Source organism: Salmo salar, chromosome ssa10 (genome assembly GCF_905237065.1).
Source record: "Salmo salar chromosome ssa10, Ssal_v3.1, whole genome shotgun sequence".
Classification (NCBI taxonomy): domain Eukaryota; kingdom Metazoa; phylum Chordata; class Actinopteri; order Salmoniformes; family Salmonidae; genus Salmo; species Salmo salar.
This window is the reverse complement of record NC_059451.1, coordinates 60,467,017-60,484,280: the sequence shown is the minus strand read 5'-3', so window position 1 is coordinate 60,484,280 and position 17,264 is coordinate 60,467,017.

Genomic DNA, 17,264 nt, shown 5'->3' with positions numbered 1-17,264 from the left:
ACCTGCAAGTACCCAGAAATTTCTGGGGGGAATGGCCCTGGCCCTCACCTTCCGATTCAACAGGTCTCAATGGGATTGAGATCCGGGCTCTTCCCTGGCCATGGCAGAACACTGACATTCCTGTCTTGCAGGAAATCACAAACAGAATGAACATTATGGCTGGTGGTATTGTCATGCTGGAGGGTCATGTCAGGATGTGCCTGCAGGAAGGGTAGCACATGAGGGAGGGGGATGTCCTCCCTGTAACGCACAGCGTTGAGATTGCCTGCAATGACAACAAGCTCAGTCCGATGATGCTGTGACACACCGCCCTAGACCATGACGGACCCTCCACCTCCAAATCAATCCCGCTCCAGAGTACAGGCCTCGGTGTAACGCTCATTCCTTCGTTGATAAACGCGAATCTGACCATCACCCCTGGTGAGACAAAACCGTGACTCGTCAGTGAAGATCAATTTTTGCTAGTCCTGTCTGGTCCAGCGACGTTGTTGCCGGTGATGTCTGGTGAGGACCTGCCTTAGAACAGGCCTACAAGCCCTCAGTCCTGCCTCTCTCAGCCTATTGTCGACAGTCTGAGCACTGATGGAGGGACTGTGCGTTCTTCGTGTAACTCGGGCAGTTGTTGTTGCCATCCTGTACCTGTCCCGCAGGTGTGATGTTCGGATGTACCGATCCTGTGCAGGTGTTGTTACATGTGGTCTGCCACTGTGAGGATGATCAGCTGTCCGTCCTGTCTCCCTGTAGCGCTGTCTTAGGCATCTCACAGTACGGATATTGAAATGTATTGCCCTGGCCACATCTGCAGTCCTCATGCCTCCTTGCAGCATGCCTAAGGAACGTTTACGCAGATAAGCAGAGACCCTGGATATCTTTCTTTTGGTGTTTTTCAGTCAGTAGAAAGGTCTCTTTAGTGTCCTAAGTTTTCATAACTGTGACCTTAATTGCCTACCGTCTGTAAGCTGTTAGTGTCTTAACGACCATTCCACAGGTGCATGTTCATTAATTGTTTATGGTTCATTTAACAAGCATGGGAAACAGTGTTTAAACCCTTTACAATGAAGATCTGTGAAATTGTTTGGATTTTTACAAATTATCTTTGAAAGACAGGGTCCTGAAAAAGGAACTTTTCTTTTTTTGCTGAGTTTACGTTCCAAAACACAGGAACAACGATATGGGAGGATGGAATGGTGGACTGGAGGGCACTCACAGGACTCTCAACCGATATGGAACTGCAAGATAAGGAAAAGCAGGTCTTCCGACATTCAGGTGCCCATGCGGTGATTTTCATCCTCAACCAGGAGATGGTGGAGTCATGACGTTGAAGCCACGGGAGGCCGAGGATGACTTTGTGTATGGAAGCCATGGTGATGAGGAAGGCAAGGCTTTCTTGATGCAAGGGTCCCAACATGAAGGTGAGTGGTGATGTGCGTGATAGTGCCTGATCCCAATGGTCATTTATCCAAGGCTTGAACAGGAAAAGGAGAGGAGAGCGGGTATGCCGTGATGTTCAGGGAGGAGACGAGGGCCTGATTAATAAAATCCCCACGGCACCGAAGTCCACTAGAGCTATGTAGACAACACTTGAGCGACAGCCACCCAGTGAAAAGGAAACCAGGAAGGGTATTGAGGAAAATGATGATGAAGCAATACTCATGCCTACCCTGGGAGACGGAGGTTACGGGGCCGTCCCTCTGCCCCAGTGGACTTCAGGTTAGGATGCATAGGACACCGCTGGAGTTGGTAACCTTCCTAGCTGCAATAGGGACACAGCCCCAGCTGTCTCTGCGATGTTGCTCTGCCACGGAGAGGTGTGCGACCTCTATCTCCAAAGGTTCAGCCTCTGCCTAAGGATGGCCAACGGAAGAGGGTGAGGAGAAAGGAGGGCATCGGCGCTCAAAAGTAGGTTGTCCAGGCGGATGGCAATCGCGATGAGCACATCCAGGGAAAGGTTATCGTCCCGGCACCCAAACTCTGTCTGGACCTCCTCGTGCAGTCCTTTTCGGAATAGGGTGCAGAGCGCCAGCTCATTCCATCTGCTGGATGCTGCCACTGTCCGGAAGGTGAGGGCGTACTCCGCAGTGGTCTGGGCTCCCTGCCAGAGTTGGAGTAGGCGATCACCTCCCACGCTGCCCTCTGGTGGATGGTTGAAGACCACCCTGAAAAGATCCGTGAGCCCCTCGTAGGAACCCAACACTTCCTCTACTTTCTCCAAGACGGCTGTAGCCCATTACAACGCTTCCGTCTGATGGGCATATGGATTCCTGTAGTAACCAAAAAAGTCTTCATATTTTATATTTGTGATTTTTCAAAGTAGCCACACTTTGCCTTGATGACAGCTTTGCACACTCTTGGCATTCTCTCAACCAGCTTCATGAGGTAGTCACCTGGAATGCATTTCAATGAATATACAGGTATACAGAAGATAACTATTTGTTACAAGACCATGTCCATACTATGGCAAGAACAGCTAAAAGAAGCAAAGAGAAACGACAGTTCATCATTACTTTAACTTCTATGGGCTTTGTAGGACACTAGCAACAAAATGTCATAATTCAACTTTCTCAAACATACAACAATTTTATACCATTTTAAAGATAAACTTCTCGTTAATCTAACCACATTGTCCGATTTCAAAAAGGCTTTACAGCGAAAGCAAAACATTAGATTATGTTAGGACAGTACATAGATAAAAATAATCACACAGCCATTTTCCAAGCAAGGACATATGTCAATAAAACCCAAAACACAGCTAAATGAAGCACTAACCTTTGACGATCTTCATCAGATGACACTCCTAGGACATTATGTTACACAATACCTTTATGTTTTGTTCGATAAAGTTCATATTTGTCACGTCCTGACCAGTATAAAGGTTATTTGTTATTGTAGTTTGGTCAGGACGTGGCAGAGGGTATTGGTTTTATTTGGTTCGGGGTGGTGGTTTATTTGGTAGGGCCTTTGATTTATTATTTCCGGGTTTTGGTTTATGTTCTATGTCTTGTACTTCTATGTTCTTTCGGGGTTGGTGTGTTTCTATGTGTAGGTTAATGGGGGGTTGGACTCTCAATTGGAGGCAGGTGCTTTCTCGTTGCCTCTGATTGAGAGTCCTATATATGGGTAATTGTTTGGGTTAGTGTTTGTAGGAGATTGTTTTTTTGTTTTGCGTGTGTGAGCCTGACAAGACTGTTTGGTTGTTCGTGAGTTCTTTGTCGTTTTTGTTATTTTGGTGTTCACTTTATTTTCAAATAAATATCGAGATGAGCATCCACATTCCTGCTGCGTTTTGGTCCTCCATTCCAGACGACAACCGTGACAATATTTATATCAAAAAACAGCATTTTACATTGGCGTGTGATGTTCAGAAAATGTATTCCCAGCAAAACATCTGGTGAATGTGCACATCAATTTACAAAAATACTCATCATAAAAGTTGACAAAATATATAACAATTATTTTAAGAATTATAGATAGACTACCCCTGGATGCAACCGCTGTGTCAGATTTTAAAATAGCTTTACGGAGAATGCACATTTTTCAATATTCTGAGTACATAGCTCAGCCATGAATAGCTGAGCTATTCAGACACCCGCCAAGTTCGCGGCAACCTAAACTCAGAATTAGTATTAGAAATATGCTCTTACCTTTGCTGATCTTCGTCAGAATGCACTCCCAGGACTGCTACTTCCACAAGAAATGTTGTTTTTGTTCCAAATAATCCATATTATCTACAAATACCTCTGTTTTGTTCGTGCGTACAGATCACTTATCCAAAGGTATAACGCGCGAGCGCAGAACCAGAGACGAAAAGTCTAAATGTTCCATTACCGTACTTAGAAGCATGTCAAACGATGTTTAAAATCAATCTTTATGGTATTTTTAACATAAAATTGCGATAATATTCCAACCGGACAATAGCGTATTCATTCAAGAAGAAAAAAAAAGGAGGGCCGCGCTCGCGGGACCGAGCATATCCAATCCCTTTGTTGCCAGGCAGACCACTCAATAACTGAGCTCCTACAATCTGCCCAGTGACAGGAGAAGGCTCAAACCACTTTCTGAAGGCTTTAGACAGCCAATGGAAGCCTTAGGAAGTGCAACGTCCCCCACAGACACTGTAGCTTCGATAGAGAATCAAAAGAAGAACTACAATTCTCAGACTTTCCACTTCCTGCTTAGATTTATCTCAGGTTTTTGGCTGCCATATGAGTTATGTTATACTCACAGACACCATTCAAACAGTGTTAGAAACTTCAAAGTGTTTTCTATCCAAATCTACTAATATTATGCATATTCTAGTTTCTGGGCCAGAGTAGTAACCTGTTTATATTGGGTATGTTTTTTAATCCGGCCGTGAAAATACTGCCCCCTAGCCCAGACAGGTTAAGACATGAAGGTCAGTCAATACATTTCAAGAACTTTGAAAGTTTCTTCAAGTGCCATCGCAAAGACAATCAAGCACTATGATGAAACTGGCTCTCATGAGTACTGCCACAGGAAAGGAAGACCCAGAGTTACCTCTGCAGCAGAAGATAAGTTCATTAGAGTTATCAGTCTCAGAAATTGCATCCCAAATAAATGCTTCACAGAGTTCAAGTAACAGACACATCTCAACATCAACTGTTCAGACGAGACTGCGTGAATCAGATCTTCATGGTCAAAATGTTGCAAAGAAACCATTACTAAAGGACACTAATAAGAAGAGACTTGTTTGGGTCAAGAAACACGAGCAATGGTCATTAGACCGGTGGAAATCTGTCTTTTGGTCCAAATTTTAGATTTTTGGTTCCAACTGACGGATGAACGGATGATCTCCGCATGTGTGGTTCCCACCGTGAAGCATGGAGGAGGAGGTGTGATGGTGTGGGGGTGCTTTGCTGGTGACACGGTTTGTGATTTATTTAGAATTCAAGGAACACTTAACCAGCATGGCTACCACAGCATTCTGCAGCGATACGGCTTCCCATCTGGTTTGCGCTTAGTGGGACTATCATTTGTTTTCAACACAACAATGACCCAACAGACCAACAGGCTTTGTACGGTCTATTTGACCAAGAAGGAGAGTGATGGAGTGCTGTATCTGATGACCTGGCCTCCATAATCATATGACCTCAACACAATTGAGATGGTTTGGGATGAGTTGGAGTGCAGAGTGAAGGAAAAGCAGTCAAGAAGTGCTCATTATATGTGTGAACTCCTTCAAGACTGTTGGAAAAGCATTACAGGTAAAGCTGGTTGAGAAAATGCCAAGAATCTGGGATTAAGTGTGCAAAGCTGTCATCAAGGCAAAGGGTGGCTACTTTGAACAATCTCAAATATAAAATGCATTTTGATTTGTTTAACACTTCTGTAGTTACTACGTGGTTCCATATGTGTTATTTCATAGTTTTGATGTCTTCACTATTATTCTACAATGTAGAAAATATAAAAAATAAAGTAGGTGACCAAACTTTTGACTATGTAACAGATCTTTGCATGTTAAAAATGCAGGGTAATGAAACTGTGGATGTAGACAATATGCAGGGTAATGAAACTGTGGATGTTGGCAATGTTTCTAAAATGGTAACTGATTTTATACTCGAATGAAATCTAAATGCATGTGTGTCTTTTCTGAAATTCTTAGACGTCAAGTAATGGATGATAAACGTGCATCACTTATTAAAGTTATTTACTACAACCCCTCAAACCCCAGTATATATTTGGAAAAGAAACACTGAAACGATCATATTTAGATCATATTAATCGGGAGGAATGGATCAGCGCAGGATAGTTACACATTGAATCATCAGGTCCCTATTCATTTTAAAATAAATAGTTATTGATCAAATCAAATCAAATTGTATTAGTCACATGCCCCAAATACAATAGGTGTAGACCTTACAGTGAAATGCTTACTTACAAGTGCCTAACCAACAATGCAGTTTAACAACAAAAAAATAAGAAAAAAAATAATGTAAAAGGAACAAGTAATTAAGAGCAGCAGTAAAATAACAAATAGCGAGACTATATACAGGGGGTACTGATACAGAGTCAATGTGCGGGGGCACCGGATAGTCGAGGTAATATGTACATGTAGGTAGAGTTATTAAAGTGACTATGCATAGATAATAACAGAGAGTAGCAGCAAGAGGGGTGGGCAATGCAAATTGTCTGCGTAGCCATTTGATTAGATGTTCAGGAGTCTTATGGCTTGGGGGTAAAAGCTGTTTAGAAGCCTCATGGACCTAGACTTAGAGCTCCAGTACCGCTTGCCGTGCGGTAGCAGAGAGAACAGTCTATAACTAGGGTGCCTGGAGTCTTTGACAATTTTTAGGGCCTTCCTCTGACACCGCCTGGTGTAGAGGTCCTGGATGGCAGGAAGCTTGGCCCCAGTGATGTACTGGGCCATACGCACTACCCTCTGTACTGCCTTGCGGTCGGAGGCCGAGCAGTTGCTATACCAGGCAGTGATGCAACCAGTCAGGATGCTCTCTGACCTTTTGAGGATCTGAAAACCCATGCCAAGTCTTTTCAGTCTCCTGAGGGGGAATAGGTTTTGTCTTCTTCATGACTGCCTTGGTGTGCTTGGACCATGTTAGTTTGTTGGTGATGTGGACACCAAGGTACTTGAAGCTCTCAATCTGCTCCACTACAGCCCCGTCGATGAGAATTGGGGCGTGCTTGGTCCTCCTTTTCCTGTAGTCCACAATCATCTCCTTTTTCTTGATCACGTTGAGGGAGAGGTTGTTGTCCTGGCACGACACAATATAAACTCACAATTTTAATTGGATTTGTTTGACATCAGTGCATATTGTCACGGCCCCTCCTCTGCAGTGCAGAGGCGGTTCCTCCTGCAGGCAGAGGAGGGTCGTTAGTGATTGGAGCCACCTGGGCTCAGGGTATTTAAACTGCTTCACGAACCACTCTTCTCTTTCTCTCTTTCAGCTCCTCCAGGTATGATCCTGTTTTGTTTGTTCCTTTGTAGTTTTACGTAGTTTCCACTCAGTCATATTCACACACAGATTCATGCATCCCTGCACTTTACATACAGGCTTTGTACATTATGACATTTCCACACCTCATTACTTTTTCTTTGTTTAAAGTTAATCGTTTTTGGTTTATAATAAAGAAACTTTTGATTGGCCTATACCTGTTGTTCGTGTCCCCTCATTTTTGCCACAGGCTATGAGCCGGCCTGTGACAAGTGGGGGCTCGTCCGTAAGTTAAAGTTAATTGTAGTTTAGTCTTACTTTAGTATTTTAGTTTACTTTAACATTTTGTCATAGTTGGTTAAGGTTTTGTCTAGATTGTCTTTGCTTTATTATTGATACGTTTGTTTATTTGTAATTTGGCTTATTTGACTACTGTTTTATAGTTAATTTGGGTTAGTTTAGTTCAGATTGCCACATTTTGTTTGAGGGGATGTTTTGGTTGGGCCAATATTGTTGAAGAGAGCGTTGAGAGCCATGTGTTCTTTTGGTTCAGTTAGCTTGGTAGCTAAATTTGGTTAGCAATTCATTCTGGGTTTTTCTGGGTTTTTGTTCAAGTGGGAGTCTTCTCCTGTTCAGGCTTATCAGCGAGTGTCAGTAGGAGGCTCGTGGTGTTTTTGTTTTAGGTGGCAGTGAATGTGGGTAGAGATTCCCTTTTTCTTTTCCCTTACATCGGCTCGGGAGCATCTCCGTGGTTATGGGGGGGCCGCCAGTTCTGGTTTTCTTTTCCACTCCACTGGTTTTGTGTGCATAAAACCCCACCACATGTGACTGCACGAAGACCAATGCCAGTTAGTTAGTTGTTTTTGGAGGATAGTGGGGTGTGGCTCCTGTCCTTGAACCCAGACTGACAGCAGGTGAGTTGTGTATTTTTTTTTTTTTAGCATTTGTAATAGTTGTATTGGTTGAGGAAAATGTCTTCCATTCTGAGTAGTTTTGTTCAAGCTCCTTCAGAGGTAGCCTTAGAGTTGTGTACTAAGGAGCAGTTAATTGAAATTGCTGAACATTATCAGATTGAGATTGTTGCTAAAAAAAATAAAGAGACTTAAAGCTAAATTAAAGCAGGGTCTTAGGGAAAGAGGTGTTTTTTGGGGTCAGTCTGCTAGTAGTGAGGGTACAAGTTCAGATTAGCCCTTCATTAACTTTTGAGCAGCTGAGGGAGCTGTTGCAAATGCAGTTGGAGATAGCATTTCTCAATCGCGCTAATAGACCAGAAGGACTACCACAGTTTGATGTTTCACAGAATCTTCGTTTGTTGCCTAAATTTGATGAGTCAGATCCAGACACATACTTTGCTTTATTTGAGCGTATTGCGGAAGCTAGAGCTTGGTCAGATTTGGACATGACTATGTTGTTGCAATGTGTACTTACAGATAAAGCACGTGAGGCTTTTGCAGCACTGAGTGTAGCTGACAGTAAAGTGTATGCTAAAGTTAAATCAGCAGTTCTGAAGGTCTACGAGCTTGTGCCAGAGGCATATCGTCAACGTTTTCATTACAGGAAAAAGTTATATTCACAAACCTATTCTGAGTTTGTTCGTGATTTGACTACTGCATTTAATCGTTGGTGTACAGCTTCTGAAGTCAGTACTTTTGAGGGTCTGTCTAATTTGATTGTGTTAGAACAGTTAAAAAATTCTGTGTTTGACCAGGTTGCTACATACATGAATGAACGTAAAGTTAAGTCTCCAAGAGATGCAGCAGTCCTTGCAGACGAGTACAGGCTAACACATAAAAGCCATTTTGAGTCAAACAGTGACATGTACCATAAAAATAACTTTACTTCTAGGAATAGTAGGTCACCTTTTTTTGGAGCTTTTTTCCAAAGGCCTCAGCAGAAGTTTGGGTCTGGAGGACTTAAAGCACCGGTTAATGCTAATACCTGTCGCTACTGTTTAGTTGAAAGACATTGGAAGAAAGATTGTCCTCTACTTAAATCAAAAAAGTCAGGTCAAGTTAAACCTGCTGTGATAGCAGCTCCTGTTTCAGCCTCTGACCGCCAGGGTGAGCTTTTTCAGCCACTAGTTGAGTTTGATTCTCAGTCTTCACACTGTGATTTTTCAGCCTTTATTTCAGATGGTGTAGTGTCCCTGGTTGATGGCAACCAAAATGTTTCAATCAAGATCTTAAGAGACACAGCTTTAGATTGTTTTATTCTGGAATCTGTTTTGCCGTTCTCTAAGGAGTCTGATTCTGGCAGTTGTGTAATGGTACGTGGTATGGGTTTAGTTCCATTCTCTTTTCCTTTACATGAAGTTACCCTAAAATGTGGTCTGGTAGAGGGTGATGTAGATGTTGGGGTTAGACCCCAGTTGCCAGTAGACGGAGTCCACATGAGGTCTGGGCAGATGGCAAACTAAACATCTTTACGAAGCAACCTTCATCTCGTAATAAGGTAGAGAGTAAGCCTGAAAGTCTTGAGTTGCCAGTCAAACTCCAGACAGAACAGTTGACTAGTTCTTGAGATTCATTGATGGCTGAGCAAAAGGCCAATACTACCTTGGCTGATCTGGTTGATACAGTTGTTCCTGATTCAGTGGTGAGGAATAGTGCTCAGTGTTATTTTCTTCTTGATGGGCTGTTGGTTAGGAAATGGGTTCCACACTATGATCAGGGTCTAGGAGAACCAGTCATTCAAATAGCTGTACCTACTTCTTTGCGAAAGAAAGTGTTGCAAACTTCACATGGTGATGTGACAGGTCATATGGGTGTTAGTAAAACTTATGATTGCATACTCCGTTATTTTTTTTCCAAAAGCTTTGTTTTCTTTCCTCTGTTTAGCTAAATGGACATTCCCGGTCGGAATATTATCGCTTTTTTACGAGAAAAATGGCATAAAAATGGATTTTAAACAGCGGTTGACATGCTTCGAAGTACGGTAATGGAATATTTCGATTTTTTTTGTCACGATTTGCGCCATGCGCGCGACCCTGATTTACCATTTCGGATAGTGTCTGGGACGCACGAACATAACTTGATAATTGTTAATTGATAATTGTTAGCTAGCCAGCCATCGAGGTTAGCTAGCCAGCTATTTCCGTCCCCCGCGACGCCATTTTTCCTAACCTAGCCAACTATTACCGACGAGCAGCATTGTTGAAACTAAATACACTACAAGGAACGTCTTGATTAGTGTTATGTTAGCTAGCTAGCTACAAAGTTGCTTTGTATCATGACAAGGTGTAGTACTGAAACTACCGAGGTTACCTAGCCAGCTACACGTTCAAAGTCAACAACGCAGCCACTGCTAGCTAGCCTACTCCACCAGCCAGCAGTACTGTATCATCTTAGTCAATAACATTTTTGCAACGTAAGCTTAACTTCCTGAACATTCGAGACGTGTAGTCCACTTGTCACTCCAATCTCATTTGCATTAGCGTAGCCTCTTCTGTAGCTTGTCTACTATGTGTCTGCCTATCCCTGTTCTCTCTCCTCTGCACAGGCCATACAAACGCTCCACACCGCGTGGCCGCTGCCACTCTAACCTGGTGGTCCCAGCGCGCACGACCCACGTGGAGTTCCAGGTCTCCGGCAGCCTCTGGAACTGCCGGTCTGCGGCCAACAAGGCTGAGTTCATCTCAGCCTATGCTACCCTCCAGTCCCTAGACTTCCTGGCGCTGACGGAAACATGGATCACCACAGATAACACTGCTACTCCTACTGCTCTCTCCTCGTCTGACTACGTGTTCTCGCATACCCCTAGAGCATCGAGCCAGCGGGGTGGTGGCACTGGAATCCTCATCTCTCCCAAGTGGACATTCTCTCTTTCTCCCCTGACCCATCTGTCTATCTCCTCATTTGAATTCCATGCTGTCACAGTTACCAGCCCTTTCAAGCTTAACATCCTTATCATTTATCGCCCTCCAGGTTCCCTTGGAGAGTTCATCAATGAGCTTGACGCCTTGATAAGTTCCTTTCCTGAGGATGGCTCACCTCTCACAGTTCTGGGTGACTTTAACCTCCCCACGTCTACCTTCGACTCATTCCTCTCTGCCTCCTTCTTTCCACTCCTCTCCTCTTTCGACCTCACCCTCTCACCTTCCCCCCCTACTCACAAGGCAGGCAATACGCTTGACCTCATCTTTACTAGATGCTGTTCTTCCACTAATCTCATTGCAACTCCCCTCCAAGTCTCCGACCACTACCTTGTATCCTTTTCCCTCTCGCTCTCATCCAACACTTCTCACTCTCCCCCTACTCGGATGGTATTGCGCCGTCCCAACCTTCGCTCTCTCTCTCCCGCTACTCTCTCCTCTTCCATCCTATCATCTCTTCCCTCTGCTCAAACCTTCTCCAACCTATCTCCTGATTCTGCCTCCTCAACCCTCCTCTCCTCCCTCTCTGCATCCTTTGATCTCCTCTGTCCCCTATCCTCCAGGCCGGCTCGGTCCTCCCCTCCTGCTCCGTGGCTCGACGACTCACTGCGAGCTCACAGAACAGGGCTCCGGGCAGCCGAGCGGAAATGGAGGAAAACTCGCCTCCCTGCGGACCTGGCATCCTTTCACTCCCTCCTCTCTACATTTTCCTCTTCTGTCTCTGCTGCTAAAGCCACTTTCTACCACTCTAAACTCCAAGCATCTGCCTCTAACCCTAGGAAGCTCTTTGCTACCTTCTCCTCCCTCCTGAATCCTCCTCCCCCTCCCCCCCCCTCCTCCCTCTCTGCGGATGACTTCGTCAACCATTTTGAAAAGAAGGTTGACGACATCCGATCCTCGTTTGCTAAGTCAAACGACACTGCTGGTCCTGCTCACACTGCCCTACCCTGTGCTTTGACCTCTTTCTCCCCTCTCTCTCCAGATGAAATCTCGCGTCTTGTGACGGCCAGCCGCCCAACAACCTGCCCACTTGACCCTATCCCCTCCTCTCTTCTCCAGACCATTTCCGGAGACCTTCTCCCCTACCTCACCTCGCTCATCAACGCATCCTTGACCGCTGGCTACGTCCCTTCCGTCTTCAAGAGAGCGAGAGTTGCACCCCTTCTGAAAAAACCTACACTCGACCCCTCCGATGTCAACAACTACAGGCCAGTATCCCTTCTTTCCTTTCTCTCCAAAACTCTTGAACGCGCCGTGCTTGGCCAGCTCTCTTGCTATCTCTCTCAGAATGACCTTCTTGATCCTAATCAGTCAGGTTTCAAGACTGGGCATTCAACTGAGACTGCTCTTCTCTGTGTCACGGAGGCTCTCCGCACTGCTAAAGCTAACTCTCTCTCCTCTGCTCTCATCCTTCTAGACCTATCTGCTGCCTTTGATACCGTGAACCATCAGATCCTCCTCTCCACCCTCTCCGAGCTGGGCATCTCCGGCACCGCGCACGCTTGGATTGCGTCCTACCTGACAGGTCGCTCCTACCAGGTGGCGTGGCGAGAATCTGTCTCCGCACCACGTGCTCTCACCACTGGTGTCCCCCAGGGCTCTGTTCTTGGCCCACTCCTATTCTCGCTATACACCAAGTCACTTGGCTCTGTCATATCCTCACATGGTCTCTCATATCATTGCTATGCAGATGACACACAATTAATCTTCTCCTTTCCCCCTTCTGACAACCAGGTGGCGAATCGCATCTCTGCATGTCTGGCAGACATATCAGTGTGGATGACGGATCACCACCTCAAGCTGAACCTCGGCAAGACGGAGCTGCTCTTCCTCCCGGGGAAGGACTGCCCGTTCCATGATCTCGCCATCACGGTTGACAACTCCCTTGTGTCCTCCTCCCAGAGTGCTAAGAGCCTTGGCGTGACCCTGGACAACACCCTGTCGTTCTCCACCAACATCAAGGCGGTGACCCGATCCTGTAGGTTCATGCTCTACAACATTCGCAGAGTACGACCCTGCCTCACACAGGAAGCGGCGCAGGTCCTAATCCAGGCACTTGTCATCTCCCGTCTGGATTACTGCAACTCGCTGTTGGCTGGGCTCCCTGCCTGTGCCATTAAACCCCTACAACTCATCCAGAACGCCGCAGCCCGTCTGGTGTTCAACCTTCCCAAGTTCTCTCACGTCACCCCGCTCCTCCGCTCTCTCCACTGGCTTCCAGTCGAAGCTCGCATCCGCTACAAGACCATGGTGCTTGCCTACGGAGCTGTGAGGGGAACGGCACCTCCGTACCTTCAGGCTCTGATCAGGCCCTACACCCAAACAAGGGCACTCCGTTCATCCACCTCTGGCCTGCTCGCCTCCCTACCTCTGAGGAAGCACAGTTCCCGCTCAGCCCAGTCAAAACTGTTCGCTGCTCTGGCACCCCAATGGTGGAACAAGCTCCCTCACGACGCCAGGACAGCGGAGTCAATCACCACCTTCCGGAGACACCTGAAACCCCACCTCTTCAAGGAATACCTGGGATAGGATAAGGTAATCCTTCTAACCCCCCCCTTAAAAGATTTAGATGCACTATTGTAAAGTGGTTGTTCCACTGGATATTATAGGTGAATGCACCAATTTGTAAGTCGCTCTGGATAAGAGCGTCTGCTAAATGACTAAAATGTAAATGTAAAACGCCGCTATTCGGATATAACGATGGATTATTTTGGACCAAACCAACATTTGTTATTGAAGTAGCAGTCCTGGGAGTGCATTCTGATGAAGACAACAAAAGGTAATCAAACTTTTATAATAGTAAATCTGATATTGGTGAGTGCTAAACTTGCGGGTGTCTAAATAGCTAGCCCGTGATGGCTGGGCTATGTACTTAGAATATTGCAAAATGTGCTTTCACCAAAAAGCTATTTTAAAATCGGACATATCGAGTGCATAGAGGAGTTCTGTATCTATAATTCTTAAAATAATTGTTATGCTTTTTGTGAATGTTTATCGTGAGTAATTTAGTAAATTGTTAACAAATTCCCCGGAACTTTGCGGGGGTATGCTAGTTCTGAACGTCACATGCTAATGTAAAAAGCTGTTTTTTGATATAAATATGAACTTCATTGAACAAAACATGCATGTATTGTATAACATAATGTCCTAGGTGTGTCATCTGATGAAGATCATCAAAGGTTAGTGCTCATTTAGCTGTCTTCTGGGTTTTTGTGACATTATATGCTAGCTTGAAAAATGGGTGTCTGATTATTTCTGGCTTGGTACTCTGCTGACATAATCTAATGTTTTGCTTTCGCTGTAAAGCCTTTTTGAAATCGGACAGTGTGGTTAGATAAAGGAGAGTCTTGTCTTTAAAATGCTGTTAAATAGTCTAACCACACTGTACTGTTAATCTAACCACACTGTACGATTTCAAAAAGGCTTTACAACGAAAGCAAAACATTAGATTATGTCAGCAGAGTACCCAGCCAGAAATAATCAGACACCCATTTTTCAAGCTAGCATATGTCACATAAACCCAAACCACAGCTAAATGCAGCACTAACCTTTGATGATCTTCATCAGATGACAACCCTAGGACATTATGTTATACAATACATGCATGTTTTGTTCAATCAAGTTCATATTTATATCAAAAACCAGCTTTTTACATTAGCATGGGACGTTCAGAACTAGCATACCCCCCGCAAACTTCCGGTGAATTTACTAAAAATGTACTAAATTACTCACGATAAACGTTCACAAAAAGCATAACAATTATTTTAAGAATTATAGATACAGAACTCCTCTATGCACTCGATATGTCCGATTTTAAAATAGCTTTTCGGTGAAAGCACATTTTGCAATATTCTAAGTAGATAGCCCGGCATCACAGGGCTAGCTATTTAGACACCCAGCAAGTTTAGCACTCACCAAAGTCAGATTTACTATAACAAAAATGTTATTACCTTTGCTGTCTTCGTCAGAATGCACTCCCAGGACTTCTACTTCAATAACAAATGTTGGTTTGGTTAAAAATAATCCATAGTTATATCCAAACAGCGGCGTTTTGTTAGTGCGTTCAAGACACTATCCGAAAGGGTAAATAAGGGTGACGAGCATGGCGCAATTCGTGACAAAAAATGTCTAAATGTTCCATTACCGTACTTCGAAGCATGTCAACCGCTGTTTAAAATCCATTTTTATGCCATTTTTCTCATAAAAAAGCGATAATATTCCGACCGGGAATCTGCGTTTAGGTAAACAGACGAAAGAAAATAAAGCATGGGGTCGACTCGGGCACGCGCCTAAGCCCATAGTACTCTGATCGGCCACTTGCCAAAAGCGATAATGTGTTTCAGCCAGAGGCTGCCTCGATATCGTTCAGCTTTTTCCCGGGCTCTGAGAGCCTATGGGAGCCGTAGGAAGTGTCACGTTAGAGCAAAGATCCTCAGTCTTCAATAAAAAGAGCCAAGATGAAACACAACTTGTCAGACAGGCCACTTCCTGCATGGAATCTTCTCAGGTTTTGGCCTGCCATTTGAGTTCTGTTATACTCAGACACCATTGAAACAGTTTTAGAAACTTTAGGGTGTTTTCTATCCAAAGCCAAGGAGGAGAGTTCTGCATATTCTAGTTACTGGGCAGGAGTAGTAACCAGATTAAATCGGGTACGTTTTTTATCCGGCCATGTCAATACTGCCCCCTAGCCCTAACAGGTTAACAACTCCTGGTGTAATTGTAACAACATACAAGAAGTCCTTCAGTTCACCTGACCTAGAATTCCTCACAATCAAATGCAGACGTATTGTCTCCCAAGAGAACTCTCCTCGGTAATCGTCACAGCCATATATATCCCCCGCAAGCGGATACCAAGACGGCCATCAAGGAACGTCACTGGACTTTATGCAAACTGGAAACCATATATCCTGAGGCTGGGGATTTTAACAAAGCTTATTTGAGAACAAGGCTACCTAAATTCTATCAGCATATCGATTGCAGTACACGAGCGAGTAACACACTCCACCATTGCTACTCTAACTTCCGTGATGCATACAAGGCTCTCCCCCGCCTTCCTTTTGGCAAATCTGACTATGATTCCATCTTGTTGCTCCCCTCCTATAGGTAGAAACTAAAACAGGAAGCCCCTGTGCTTAGGTCTATCCAACTCTGGTCTGACCAATCGGATTCCACACTTCAAGGTTTCTTCAATCACGTGGACTGGGTCACGTGGACTTGGATTTGTTCCAGGTAGCCTCAGAGAATAACATTGACGTATACGCTAAATCGGTGAGTGAGTTTATAAGGAAGTGTATAGGAGCTGTTGTACCCACTGTAACTATTAAAACCTTCCCTAACCAGAAACTGTGGATTGATGAAATAATAGCGGAAAACTAAAAGCACCTACCACCGCATTTAATCATGGCAAGGCGACTGGATACATGGCCCAATACAAACAGTGTAGTTATTCCCTCCGTAAGGCAATCAAACAAGCAAAATGTCAGTATAGAGACAAAGTGTAGTCGCAATTCAACGGCTCAAACACGAGACGTATGTGGCAGGGTCTACAGACAATCATGGATTACAAAAAGAAAACCAGCCACGTGGTTTTTTTGCGCGCTTTAAGGACAATACAGTGCAACCGATGCAACCCGCTACCGAAGACTGTGCGCTCTCCTTCTCCATGGCCAACGTAAGTAAAAAACATTAACGGGTTAACCCTCACAAGGCTGCCGGCCAAGACGGCATCCCTAGCCGCATCCTCAGAGCATGCGCAGACCAGCTGGCTGGTGTGATTACAGACATACTCAATCAATCAATCCCGACTTCAGGAAACAGCAACGGGTGCACCCCCTATCCACATCGACGGGACAGCAGTGGAGAAGGTCGAACATTTTAAGTTCCTCGGTGTACATATCACCGACAAACTGAAATGGTCCACGCACATGGACAGTGTGGTGAAGAAGGCGCAATTCCGTAAAGTGAGTGTGGAAGAGGTAAATTTGTTTTTGTTGTCTATCAACAAAGACAAGCCACCGTGGTCTGATAACTTGAATTCAAAATTACTGAGGATAATAGAGGACGATATTGCCACTCCTATTTGCCATATCGCTAATTTAAGGCTACTAGAAAGTGTGCCCTCAGGTCTGGAGGGAAGCAAAAATAATTCCGCTACCAAGAATAGTAAAGCCCCCTTTACTGGCTCAAATAGCCGACCGATCAGCCTGTTTCCAACCCATAGTAAACTTTTGGAAAAATTATGTTTGACCAGATACAATGCTATTTTACAGTAAACAAATTGACAAACTTTCAGCATGCTCATAGAGAAGGTCATTCAACAAGCACAGCACTTACACAAATAACTGATTGGCTAAGAGAAATTGATAAAAAGATTGTGGGGGCTTTTTTGTTACACTCCAATGCGGCTATTGACATTATCGATCATAGTCTGCTGCTGGAAAAATGTGTTATGGCTTTACACCCCCAGCTATGTTGTGAATGAA